Source organism: Coloeus monedula (genome assembly GCF_965178545.1).
Source record: "Coloeus monedula genome assembly, chromosome: 2".
NCBI classification, from domain to species: domain Eukaryota; kingdom Metazoa; phylum Chordata; class Aves; order Passeriformes; family Corvidae; genus Coloeus; species Coloeus monedula.
Genome location: NC_138782.1, coordinates 106,966,250 through 106,980,939, shown reverse-complemented (window position 1 = coordinate 106,980,939; position 14,690 = coordinate 106,966,250).

Here is a 14,690-nt window from a genome sequence, read left to right as displayed (position 1 = left end):
ATAATTTTGAACAGTAGGAACAGGATATCAATTAAAAAAAACCAAAACAAACAACACCACATTATTTCTAATATTAGTTTAGAAGAGAACCTAGTAAATTTATGCCTGGGTATTTACATTTAGTTTTACTAAAAACAATGCCAAGATGCACTCAAGTGTGTGGTGAATACTGTGCAAAAACGTATAAATGCAAGTTTCAATGCCCTGGAGATGTTCCAATATAATCATTTTGCATGGAATGCAAGCAGCCTAAATGATCATCACAAAACAAGAAAGCACATTAAGAAAAGTAGAATGAAGGCAAGGATTAGAGCAGTTAAATCATTCGGTTAGCTAGTTAAGGTTTGCACAGGAATGAAAGCAATCTAACATGAAGATAAAGCATGGGGTTTATGATCTTTAGCTTATTATTCAGTAAATTCAGTTAAGCGCATTCTACATTCTTCTGTATAAAGTTTTATATTTTCAGGATAAATTTTGGAAACATTTTACCACTGATTTTGGAAAAAAAATTCTATAAAAATGTTTGATGTTTTTAAGGTACAATACAGTGGCTGAAAAATTAATGAACAATGCTTTTGGGATAAAGTCCTTTCTAGGCATGCCATCTAAAGCAAGACTGCAAAACCCTTCATTTCATCATTCGTCATATTTTTTTTTTGTAGTGACAGCAATTCACAGTGATTTGTCTTGTGATTTTTTTCCATGGTTTGTGAATTCTCCTAGGCTATGTGAGTAAAGGCTAATCACAAAGACTTGGCAAGGAGCAGAGGACAATGACAGGTGAAAAGATTATAGTGACCTAATAAGGAGCAAACTGGATAAGCTCCTCCAAAAACAAACATTGGAAGAGAATAATCAGATCACTGCACCTGCTGTGAAAGACACTAAGATGCATCAAAAAGAGATTGTCTCTGGAAAGCCATCAAATCTAAAGGAGCTATGCCTAAAGAGTTTTAGAACTTGTCTTGGAATGCAGTGGGAAGAGAACATGCAGATTGTGTAAAACTTACAAACTGTCTTAAGGGGGAAAGAGATTGGTCAGTATACTCATCTGGGAAGCTCTGCACCTGTTCACTGCAGTCTATTTTATACTTTTATTAAATACTTTTTCTGTCTTGGGGTTGGCTGCATTTCCTTTCTGAGGCTCTGTGCACATGCTAGAGAACTCACAGCCAAATAGGCTAAGTCCTAGGAGAAGAGTTCTATTTAACAAGCGCTTGGAGTGGAAAGTTGAAGCATGAGGGGCCCAGCTGTGGATGACAGCAGCTAGGGGAGACCAGGGTCTGGGAGCCAGCAACTGACTCAACCATATAAACGTCACTATGGAAAAAGTCCATGTGTGCATGTATGTGTATACATATACATATACATATACATATACATATACATATGGGGGGGGTACAGACTTGCATATTCCACTAGCAAGCTTTAACCCTGCTCTGAAGGAAGGAAGAAACAGGATCAAGCCACTGGTGTTGTTCACTGTATTTCTATGTGTGTGGCAGCACAGGCATGGCTCTGTGTGCTATTTGTAGTGTGGCTGCCTGTGGAGGGGATATGCTCATCCTCACTGCTGGCTGGAGCTGAGAGCATGAAAATGCAGTGTCCCTGAAACTGTGGGGCTGTGAGAAGAGAAAAGAGTCTGAGGCCAAATTTATCTGTCTCAAAATATTCTACTGGAAATCTCAGTCTCCAAGCCAGATAATCTAGAGAGCCTTCATCATTGGAGATGTTTAGATTAGAGAAATAATCTGTCAAGAATGGTATAGATGCAATTGATCTTACTTGGGGCAGACTGGACAAGCTAAATGAGGTCACTTCCAGCCTTATGATCTCATTAATCTCCATCATTTGGACCATTATTCACAGTCTTGGAAATAAAAACAGCCATTGACAGAGCTGGACTTGTACTGTCTAAAGAAAAGGAGACTAAAGGGTGAGAGTGTCCTGGAGGAGACTCAAAAGGTGAGCTGCAGTTACATGAAAGGCAGTTACAGACCAGAGTGTTACTCTTGTCAGCAAATAAATGATGGCAAGAATAAAGGGAATGAGAAAAAAACTGTGGATGGGATGGTTCAGATTAAACATTTAGGAAAATATTTTAGAAAAGCAATGCAGCACTGCAGCAGGATTGCCAGAGCAATTGAAAAATCATTCATCTTTTGAGTGGTATTTAAAGCTCAGTAGGATAAATTTGCAGATGCCCTGATCTATTATTGTCAATGGCCCTGCTTCAAGTGGGAGCTGAACTGTATGACCTGTAGCAATACCTTACAACCAGCAGTTCTAGGATTCCATGACCTCTGTGATAGCTGCTTTGAATGACACTGTTTGAGCAGGTCATGTTCCAGCAGTTTGTTAGCAGGATGGACACAGCCTGTCATGATTTAGCTGGGTAACTCTATGAGCATGACTGGACTTTTAGTATTTCTGTGTGATCAGTGCTGCACTTTTCTGTTTCATCTTGAAGACAACCCCTTTCACAGCACTAAAAAATGGCATGATACTGCTTCACACCTGTTATATTTGAATTAGCAATGCTGAGTTTTCCTTAGGATACTATCATCAAAGGGAACAGCCTATACAGTGGACTACGCAGGCCTTGTAACAAACAATCAACTTAAAATTTGTATTGAAATTATGCTTTTCATAGGACTTCTAACAAATGTGTTTGTGCGAAGAAAGTCCATGGCAATTCAAAGCAGTTTAATGCAAGGACAAAATGCCAGTTAAGAGTCTTCACTGAATATAAATTATTATTTTTTCTTTTAATAAATCATCTTCCTCCACTGCTTATGGCCCTCATCAGATAACATGCAGATACGTATAATGAAACAAGCTCCCTTTACAGACAGTAGAGAGACATAAGCACTGTGAGGATCTCATTTAGTTACTCTACAGTTAATATTTAAAAAGAGAGAAAGGAATTGTATCCATTACTTTCATTTTCCATAAAGGGTCACTAAGGCAAGTTGCTTAGACATATTTGTTCATATTGTAGGTGTCTGTATGCATACATGCAAGATGAAGTAGAAGCCTTTGAAGCACTACAAGGCAGACAAAAGTAGCATAGTGTGTGCAATAAAAAGAAACTTATGATGGGTTTCCGAATCCTGCCCTCTTAAGAATTGAGTTAGTGAAAAAACCTTCCTGGAAATTTTCCCCACTCTTTTATAGCTAAGAGATACTAGAAGAGTTCCACAGAGGATTTTTGTTACTCCCTGGTGCTCCTGGGTTTCCTAATCCATGATGCATGAAGCTTTCTTTAGCTGATGATGAGAGTTAAAAATCGGTAGGGATTTCCCCAGAAATTTTTTTTCCTGGTCTTGGGATATTTTTGGACAGCAAAATGGTACAATTCCACTATTTCAGATCCATTTTACCAGGCCATGTAACTACTTGAAACAGAAAGAAAGCTTAGTCTGATTTCCAAAGATCTGCCTTTTGAAATGAGATGGGAGGATACCAAGTAAATAAGTGTTCCAGAGCTTCGACAGCAGTTACGTACAGCATCCCAAATGAGCCATTTAGTGCCTTTCACAGAACATTTTCCCTCCACCTCCACCACCATCACAAGCCCATCAGTTGAAATGAGGAAAGGGTTGCTAGCTTGCAGATTTGGATAATGTTAGGTGCAGTGAAACTGAATCTCCTCTCAACATGTCTGGAAGCTGAAGCTCAGATGTATGGAGAATTTTGATACCAAAAGCTTAAACTTGTCTTGAAACTGTTTAAATGTGTCTTTGTTTATGTAACAGTCTGGCACATAGTTTGAACTAGTCATCTGCTCTGAATAGAAAGAGACAGATGGGAATTCATCACACCTATCTTAGACATACACATTTGGACAGGATGAAAAACCTTCTGGATATGCTTAACTCTTCACTGGATCTAACTCCTATTTATGTTCTTAATTTTAACTTTTGAATTTGAATTTGTCATTGAAATTGTGCCTGATATAATGACATGTCTATACCATAAAATATAACATGTTTTAACATGGTATGCCTTCCTGAGGTGGATAGATCATATAATGTAGCATTCTTCCATGGAAACAAAATGCTTCAGAACACAAAATATACAACCTGTGAAAATTATCCGTTCAAAGATAATAATATTACTTCTTGATGTATGATACTACATTTGTATAATTCATCATTGCTCTGTGATGTCAATACTTGTCAGCTGGACCATATGTTAGGGAACTTTGCTTCTGAATCTTACAGAAGTCCATAAAATGTTTTATTTAAAGCTATAGGGTTGGCTTGCCAAAGGTGTCACTGAAAATAATAAGGATTTAGGTTCTCAAGTATTTCAATTTCCTTTGAAAAAGTTGGTTTATAGTGAAGTCATCTGACTGCATATAATATCTGCTGTGTCTAATAGAGTCACACATTACCTCTGGAAACAATGAGATACACCTTTGGGAATAAGGCAGACAGGATCAAAAACAGGTGAGATAAATTGCCCCAAAAGTTACCTCAGACATCTAAATTTAGCTGAAATAAAACCCACCCTCATAGCTTTAGCAGAAGTAGCCAAATACATTTTAAATTTAAAATGGCAGAAATGGCACCAAAAGATAGTAACAAATCCTGTGTTGAACTATTTCTCTTACATGCCTTCCTATCTTTATTTGAACAGGAGAAAGACCTCTAATTGACTATAAGGTATAGTATGATGTCATTTCCAGAATGATAGCACAGTAAAAAAGGCAAGATGAATCACGTCATGTGATATCCGCATTATAAAAGATATCTCCAGTTTGAAAGTAGTAATGTAGCCATGGAAGGTGCTGATGAGTACTCATCTGAATTGCTGAACTCATTCTTCATAATTTATTATCAAAACAAATGTATCTGCACTGAAACAGGAAGAAAAAGGGATTATCAGGATGATCACCAGAATGAATAGCCATGTGTGAGAGGACAAAGAAAACACATGAAGGTGGAAGTGAATGTTAATGCCCACACCAGGAAGATTTCTCCAGCAACGCACAGCATCTCTGCATGACACCACATATTGAAAGGGCCAAAGTGCTACAAAATCCCTCAGCTTCCACCACTTGTGTCTCAGGGATTGCCACAGCACACATGAGCAACATCTTGCTTTCCAGTTGGCTTGCAGTGCACATATTGAACCAAAATGCACTGCAGGGGTTGTTACAACCTCTGTTACCTCCTTCTCTGGGATGCCTCTCAGTCTGGCCATGTAAATAGATGTCACATTTAGACCAGGTTGAATAAACTATCCTTTTTCTTTGCTTGGATGCCTGGGGAGAGGAAAAAGAGTGAATCATTGTAAAGATCCTGATGACTTAGTCTGAAAGTAGCTGCTCATCTATGTGTCCTTGGCTACAATAAGATGAAATGCATTTCAGTTCATGTACCCCAAATCTGATGCTTCAAATAAAAAAAAAAAAAAAGCAAACAAACAAACACCAAAAAAACCACACCACTAGAAACAAACAAAGCAAGCTTTTCTATAGACTATGACAAAGCCAAGAGATTTTGAGGGTAATATTGCAATCTTAAATGTTGCAAATATAATAAAATGATAGTTACAAAATAGCTTTGGAAAGGAACTGGATACATTAAGCAGTCAGCCTTAAAAGAGACTTCTAATAGATAAGTTTATCAGCCTGTACTGTTATCTAAGCCTCCCTGCTCTTTCTACTGGGAATACCTGGGAACACTCAGATACTGCATGAGGACTCTAGCTAATTTTTATCTCCTGAAAACACACTACTTCTTAGGGGTAAGAACTTCCTATAACAGGTTATGCATATATAGGGTATGTGTGCATGTAGATGTATATGCATATATATATTTTAAAATGCATTCTTCATACCTCTTTGTGTGTTTTTAGGCACAGCAAGAAAACAAATAATAGCTAATCAAGTGTAATTTCATATTATTTAATTGGTGTATTAATATTGCTAACTTTTTTCACCTTGTTTTTCACAGCTACTGGCTCCACATCTGTTTGCCAGTATTATGTCCTATATTAAAACACATCTGGAGATTTTTCCAAAAAGAAGTTCTGCACAAAACTACTCTCCCAATAGTTTATGATTTAAATGTGAATTATCTTGTAATACAGTACCATAATTTGCAGTATATAATTACATTTAGAAGAACTAAATATTAGCATTATTACAGTCAATGCTACGTTGCACTTCATTCTTTTTAGGGTGGTTTCTTACATATTTGATATGAGTTTCAAGGAATTAAACATTCCTCCTTTTTCTTTTTAAAAAGTATTCTATATTTAAAATTTTATTATCTGGGTGCTTGTTTTCATAATCTTGTAGAGGAACTTTAATTACAGAGGCTGGATATGTCATGTTATATGAAAATAAGGCCCATTCTAAGATCAATCTTTTTCTTACATGATACGTGATATTCTGAAAACACCCATTATTGTCATGAAGTCTTTGAAAATTTAGTGTGATATTTAACATTAGTTAAACACAGTACCTATATTGGTACTTGACTGCAAAACTAAAAGATTTTTACAACACAGTGAAAGGGATACTCACATCATCCATTTTATGCAGCTGTAGGCTTCTAACTCACAGGTGGTTCAGAACAGCAGATTTTATGTCTCAAGTACTTACATTAGAATACAGGAATTTTCACACTTACATGTTCACAGAACAATATAACTTTTTACAACATTTTCAGATTAAAATTTCTGCTGGAATCAATGAAATATGAGTTATGAAAAACAAAATAATATTTTACTTAACAGTTGACCTAATAAATATTTACATCAGTCACACTTTCAGTTATTTTCAGATGTAGGGACTGCACTAATCTGTGGATTACTTCAAAATATTTTTTGTCTTCAACCCAGACTAACCACATTTTTTAGTTTGCTTTTTATTGGTTACATAATTGCATAAAATATTTCTGTTTTCAGTTCATGTCCATACTTTATTAAGTTCTGGATGGCATTTTAGAAACTCTTAGAAAACATTAATAACTAAATATATTGAAATTATCTTGACTACAGAAATTTACCTGAAAGGAGTTTAGTTCATAGCAAAACCATGAAAAGATGGTCTTCAGTCATTGATTGGTGCATGCAGGACAAAGCTAATTAAATACCCAGGCTGTAAAATGAAGTTTAACAGTTACTTAGTAAAGCATGTAAAAAAAATCAGAATATTATGAAATGTGACAAGTAAAACTCTCCAAATCACTTACATTTGTAATTTGATCAGCAAATTCTAAACACACATAAATATACCAGTGATCCAGAGTATATTTTTATGTCCAAAATTAATTTGTAGAAAATGAAAGTCATCAGCATTTAAAACATGATCTCTGACAGAAAATTAAAAAAAGAAAATGAAAGCAAAACCAACTATTATATTCAGTTTCATATAATGAAGTTGACATTGTCTTTATTTGCACATCATAGCACCCATTCTTTCACTGTTCTCAGGCTCTACAAACTGTTTTGAGTTTATGTAGTCCATCAGTCAGTCTGACTGATGTTTTGTTTTTTCAGACCACAGGTATACATGACCAACAAAAGCACACCCATATGTAGACCTGGAGAGCTCAAACATATTTAGTACAATGGACAATTCACATGGAGGTCAAATAAAGTGTGTTTAAAGTAATATAGAATATTCATCTGCAAATTGCATTTGCATATTTGTATGCTTTAAGAGGGAATTCTTTTCATTTTAATAATTAATTATTTCAAGAGTGTCTGTATTTCTGAATGATTGTCAACTTTCTAACAGCATGAGCTAGTCTGTTAAAAGTTGTAAGCTCTCTCCACAGTCCTTGTATGTATATCCAGCCTTTCTTATCAACTCCAGCTATATAAGTTGGACCCCTCTGAATTAAAAGCAAAAAGAAGTTATCTTATTTATAATCTAGGTATTCCAGCCTTGTGTGTGACCTGTTGTACTGAAGAAAGTTACCTCACTAGGTAAATAATTACAATTCTGCCTTTGAAGTTAATTTCTCAGGGGAAAAAAAAAAAGTCTTAATAGCTCTTAAGGATGGTGGTCATATTTCTGTATATTTATTAACACAACAGTAAGACATTCAAAAATAGAAATTACATTTTTTTTTTCTTTATTTTGTATGGCCATAGCACCGAGAAGTCAGAGTGATGAAGCAGGGCCCATTTTTACTAGCTTTGTGCAAACATAAAGTGTATATATATAAATTAAAGTTTGACTTTAATAAGCTTACAAAATGTGTTTGGTTCTGGAATTTATAGAGTATTTGAACAATGTTTTTCATACTGACACTTTCTAATTTTTGCCATTATTAGGATCATAAGTTTAAAAAGTTTTTTCTTTCTTGTAGAGAAATAAACAACCTGAATGGATGATTCACCTACTTTTGCTTTATAACCCTAGTAATAAAAGTCTTTTCTAGGTCATTTGGATTAGAAAAGGCTGTTTAGGTCCAAAAGAGATGGATCATCATTATAAATCTTAATCACTACACACTCTGTGTATGATTTATAAGGAAAGTTCAGTATCTCACAAAGTGAGAAGACACCAAAACTGGAAAATGGAAGCTGCCATTGAAAGAATAAATGCAAATCATAGTTCCTGGGGGGAAATTAGATGTTTTCTTTCACTCGAGGATTCTAATCTTTAAATTGTTTTGGTTTACAATACTTGAACTGGGTTAGTCAAAACATGAGGGGACATAAGGGGGCTTCCAACATTATGAGTAGCACTGCTCCCTGTAGAGCTCGGTGTCCTGTATTCTGTTTCCCACTCCCACTCATATCAACGACCATCATTCATCCTCTATTTCACCCTTGACCAGTGAGATATAATTTATTAAGGGCTATAGCTTTTCCAGTCCTTTTTGTTTTAATGTATTCTAACAGTACAGAGTAATCCAGTCTCTGATGAACTCAAAAGAAATGCCCAACAGAAACTGGAATGAACAAGAATGCTAACAAATGCAGAATATGTTATATTGAAAACATATTCATATTGAAGAAAAAGATGCTTACAGCTCCCAAACTTAAAGTAATACGCTGATAAAGCCACACTGGTAGAAAATATACCTTATAATCTCAGCCCAGATAAATTAAAATAGATGTTGGAAGTTCTGTTTCCCCAAACTTAAGTTAAATCCCTCACCAATGAGCTATTTCTGTGTTTTAACGAGGTTTAAATGATATCTGTGCTCTGAGAACTGCTGCTCCACAGGTAGTATCAACTTTCTGATGCTGAACACATTGGTGCTATTAGGATTCTACCTGGAAGCATAAATTTAGGCTACATCTATTCTAGTAAATTGCAAAGTGTCAGGGACCATTCCCAGAACCGTGATTCAATCATCTGAAGTGTTCAGTTTTTAGTGTCATCTCTAATAAAGCTGTGACTTGGGCTGATTCCTACTTCTGATAACCATTTTTTTAAAGTTATCCTCTTTCAGAGTCAGAGAGCTTTTAATAGCATGGATTTAGGCCATTAAGCACCTAAGTCCAGTTATGGGCACCAGCAGTTGACTCGTATATATTGTACACTGTAATTTAATGGTTAATGCTGCAGCTCAGGTGACTGGGGAGCTTTAGAAAACAAAATAATTATGGAATTAAGCAGCTTCACAAATAGGTTAGAGTTTGAGGAAAGAACACATGTCATCTAAGTCTCATTTTCTTCAGGGAGACTCCTGAAATTAGGATAATAATCTCAAGTATTATTTTTTTTCTCTGGTACAATAAGAAACTACATTTTTGATGTTAAACATAGAAGTCTCCCTTCAGTAAATGGAATCAATTTGTGATCTTCTATTTCACTTCAAGACCATTTCCAGCAGTAAACTCCCTGTTAACCTTCCTCTTATGTGGATTGCATGTCTGAAAAGATTGATCTAATCTCATAAAACATTTCCATTCATGGCTTCTCATTGAGCATTATGAGTAGATTATTTTTGCATTTGTCTGCGGGGTATTTTGTCATCATTCAGTCTACAGCTTTAAGGCTATTTTCAGTTGTCTTTGTTTCTTTTTAGCCATATATTTTTTATGTTTCTAGCACGCTTCTTCTACCACCTCGGGAAGTCAGGCTGTAATTTCACTACCATCTTTAAGTGCTATCAAGAAGCTAAATATGCTGTTATAAATAAAAAGAATCCCTATATAAAAAAAAATTAGTGCATCACACTGACATTCTGTTTAAGACACAAAACTCATAATCCAGCATTTCCTGCTGTGACAAAAATCCTTTGCAAGCAAATATTAGCACAAGAGAGGATCCCCAGGACCTGAAGTTCTGTGCTTATAGCTGCTGTTTCAGTGTTCTTGAACTCATCTGTCAAAAGAAATAGAGTTTCAGATTTCATTATTGTTATTTTATCACTTGTTGTTTTCCTTGTCATTGGGCACAGGATGTAATTTAAAAATACTGAAAACATTTAGAGTTTTGTTCATTTGTTAATTTTGTGAGGGTTTCTTATTTCAGCAATTTCATATTTCACTTTATAAACAACAGAGTTGGCATGAATTTGATCTTAAATTCTGTGCTAAGCATGGGCTGTTTTACTTTACAAGGAATAAGAATTTTGAAGAAAAATTTAAACCCCATGAACCTTGCTTGGAATATTTTCCAATTATTGAAAAATAAAAATGTTTGGGTGAGGGTTTGAGGGTTTTTTTATACTTATGTTTAAAGCAGCAAAACATTATTTGGGAAAGTTATGTTCATAACCTAATTCTAATGAAGACTTTCTTCATGACACTGAAAAAGTTTGTCTTTAATTCCTTTTAAAATTTGTCCTGAGCTGCTGATATGGTTTATGTGCTGATCAGATGTTGTTATTAAAAGGATGAAGGCTGAAAAAAAGTCAGGATTTTATTACATAAACTTAAATTACAGATTCCTTAGCCATTAAAAATGTAAGAAACTCCTAGAAAATAAGAAAGGACATAAATATCTTTCCCTTCAGAAATTTTAAGAAACAAAAACCTCATATGAATTATAGTTCATTTCTGTACTGTTGAATTTCCATTTAAAATTACAGCCCAAATCTATTCCATACATCACCTCCACTTACAGAAAGGTATGAGAAGGATAGGAAAACAAGGTGTATTAGTGGAAGGGCAAATCAGCCATGGCTTATAAAACATACACCTGGAAAGAAGCTTCCCCTCTTTCCAAAGTCCAAGTTAAGTATATCACTGATCATTTTTCCTGAATTAATATTTCCTATTTGTTGTTGAGCCAGTACTGGCTTTCAGCTTAAAAAACCCCAAACCTGCTTTTCCCTTTCTATCATCATTCACTTCAAATGCATATACATGTATAAAGAATATACCTAGAATAATGAAAACACAAACATGCTCTCACAAGGACGTCTGGCAGCAGTAAGGCATTCTTACAGTCAATAATTTTATATTTATCTTTTGCAAAAAATATAATAATTTTTATTTAAAAAATTCTTCCCAAAGCATATCTAATCACCGTGTATAGAAAAAAAAATCAAATACTGGTTTTGATGATGTCAACAATTTTGCACAGACCTTATAAGTTTCCAAAGAGGTTCCTATCAAAAATATTACAAGTAAAGGATTTCTGATTAATGTGCTTTTAAAAAGATGTGTGTGTGTGTGTACACATAAATAAATGTATATATGTAAATGCATATATATATATATATATAATTGATTATCAGGTGTTTTTCCATTGTTTATAACAATCATTTCCTCTGGTTGTCATATCCAGTTGGAGGTCTGTAAAAAGTTTACTCTCTTCTATGCTATGCTATTAAATGATAATGTAAGTTATGACATGCTAGTTTTTCCTTAAAAAATTGTTTCCCTAAGTTTCACTATTCTTGAAGAGATGGACGTCACAACTAATTTTCACTTCTATTAAATGAAACCTGTAGAGATTAGGCAGCCACTCTGAGGCATGAAGACAGACTGACAGTGTTTTCTGAGAAAATCTTGGCCTGTGATTAATGATCCCCTTGCACAAGAATACTTGTTTTGTTCAGATACATGATATATCTGAGGTTTAATATTGCATTACAAAAAATTGTGTTTACTTCCAGGAGAACTTTGGGAACAACAGCAACCTTCAAAACCATCCCTGAATGATTTTGTTGTCATCTATAATAACTATTATTATTGGTTTATTTGTCAAGTTAATGCAAGTTGTTGTAAATATTGTTTCAGTCTTATGTGCCTAAACTCATTTCTTGCATAAATGCTTTTAATAGTAGCATTTTTATACTTGGCTTTTAATTGCATAATGCAATGGTAAGATAGGAGTGAATTATTCAAAACTGCTGAGGTCATCTTCTGTCTTCAACCTAAACCTGAAAGAGAAAGACAAATACCTCAGAAAATAAATCTCCCTGAACATTCTTTGTTGTTCCTTGGTGTCACAGTTTGAGACAAATTTGGAGGAATGCCTGAAATGAACATCCTCTGATAGAAGGCAGGTTACAGCCATCCCTCCCCCACCAGGTTCAGGAAGAAATTTCTCAGAGGAAAGTGAAAAAGGAAAAAAAACCTATTTATTGAACAAGTAGAGTGCACACAGGCATGGAAAAAAAGAATAATGCCAAATCACATAACCTCTCCCACTATGGAGAGAACCTGGGTAGATTCCAGAGCCCTTTGTGGGTGTGGCTCTCTCGTCTCCAGAGTTGGGGTTTGGCATGGGCCCCTCCAGGCCTCCCAGGCAAGTTCTGATGTTCTGAGCAGTTCCAGAAGAGAAGAAGAAGCCAAAGTCCCAGGGCTCTGTACTTTAGCTAATGGACAATAACCTAGCTAAAAAGCAAAAGGAATGTAAATCTCTTGCCTGCTGCAGAAGCAGAGCTGCCGAGCAGGAGAAGCCAGCGAGCTCGTCTGTGTTTTGAACACAGGGCTGAAGAATTCCACCGGCTCTCCATCCTCTCCCTTAAAGGTACAGAAAGGCACAGGGTTCGTGTCTGGCATAGGGCAGACGATAGGGAATACAGTATCATACAGTCACCCCAGGACACTTGGTAAACATAACTTTGTGTAGAATATCTACCTCAGATAAGTGACAGTAGGCAAGGACAAGGCACCTTCAGAAAGAGAACAAACCTTTTATCTACAGATGGAAGGTATGTTATACCTCTGTACTCTCAACAACTACAGTGCAGTGTACGCACAGAAAATTAGTTCTTTGGAAGATTTTCTTCCTTGTAATCTCCAAATTTACTATATAGAAATCAGTATTTCCTGAATTATTTCTTATGGTTCAGTTAGAACACAGATGGTTGTATAACTTTGAGAATAAATGTAAAAGTTCAGCTTTCTTGCAGCTGGAGTTCTTGGCCTTGACAATGAATAAAAATACCAGTTTCCACCTAGAATTTATATTATTCAATGTATGTATTTAAATGTATAGCTATTACCAGAACAACCCTGATGTCCTTCTGCATGTGTAGAGCTAATGGAAACTGAACTTTGAGCACTAGAAATGAAAGGGGAATGACTTTCCTAGATTACATGAATAAAATGCTTGTATTCTGTCGCTCTCTAATGTATTTTAAGGAATATAAGTTTAATTTTCTACATGGAAAAAAACCCTCCTATCTGTCAGAACATTTTGGCTTAGAGCAGAGAAAAATAAACCCTTTTATAAAGCATGCTCGAAGGAAGAGTCTACTTGTCACTTAGTGAGGTTAAAAGTGCTCTATGTCTTCTGGTAATTGTTTTCATCTTGATACCCAGGATAGCTTTTAACAAAAAGAACAGTCAGTGAATTAATCTATAAAATCTATTCTATCTTTAGCAAAATGATTATGAATCTAGCTGTTGTAGAATTATATTTGGGGATATACAGTCTGAATGTGACAGTTTGCAACAGGCTGAAATAGGTGAGAACACCATTTTGAGATATCTGTTCAAGTGTTGAAATTTATTTCTTTGTAAATGTAAAACTATACCTTTAGAAATAATGAAACATGCCCTAAACAAATTGACAGATGCCTAGAATGGCCCACAGCACTCCCTTGAGCATTCATCTGAGGTACAGAAAAATCAGAATCGAGGTTCAGTTTTGCACGGTGTTTTGCCTCTGGCCTTGAAAAGCTCCTGTCAGTGGTCTGTACACCCCAAGTTACAGTATTTCTGTTTCATCTCTGCGACTTCCTAATAGTGACATTCCTTTGGCTATTCTGGAACTTCATTATTCATTATCCTGGGTTTTAAACTATGATATGTGAAGACCTTGTTTTAATCCTTTATCTGAATCAGACATGAAAAATTTCAGGAAAACAGTGTTTTTAAATGATTTAAACACTGAATGAATAATCAAGTTAGGATGGATTTGTCTGTTTCTCTAGTCAGAACTTGCAAACTGAAATAAACCCCCAAATCTCTGAAACCATTGATAACACAAGACCGATTTTAAAACTAGTATTTTTCAAGAACTGAATGTCCTTTTTTTTCCTAGAAGTTTCTCACTTAGTTCTAATAACCAATATAAAAGAGAGAGACTGAGTCAGAAGATGGTAGTGCTTGTCAATAGAGAAAAAAAAGAAAAGAAAAAAGAAAATAACCAAAAAACACCCCTCCCCCAAAAAAACCCACCAACCAAACACCAAAGCATTATGTTCCCATTTGTAAGAATTAATCACTTTTTTCGTATTTTTATTACATCCTTATCTACCAGATTTACTTCTTACTTTTTTGTCACTGAAGTATTTTTC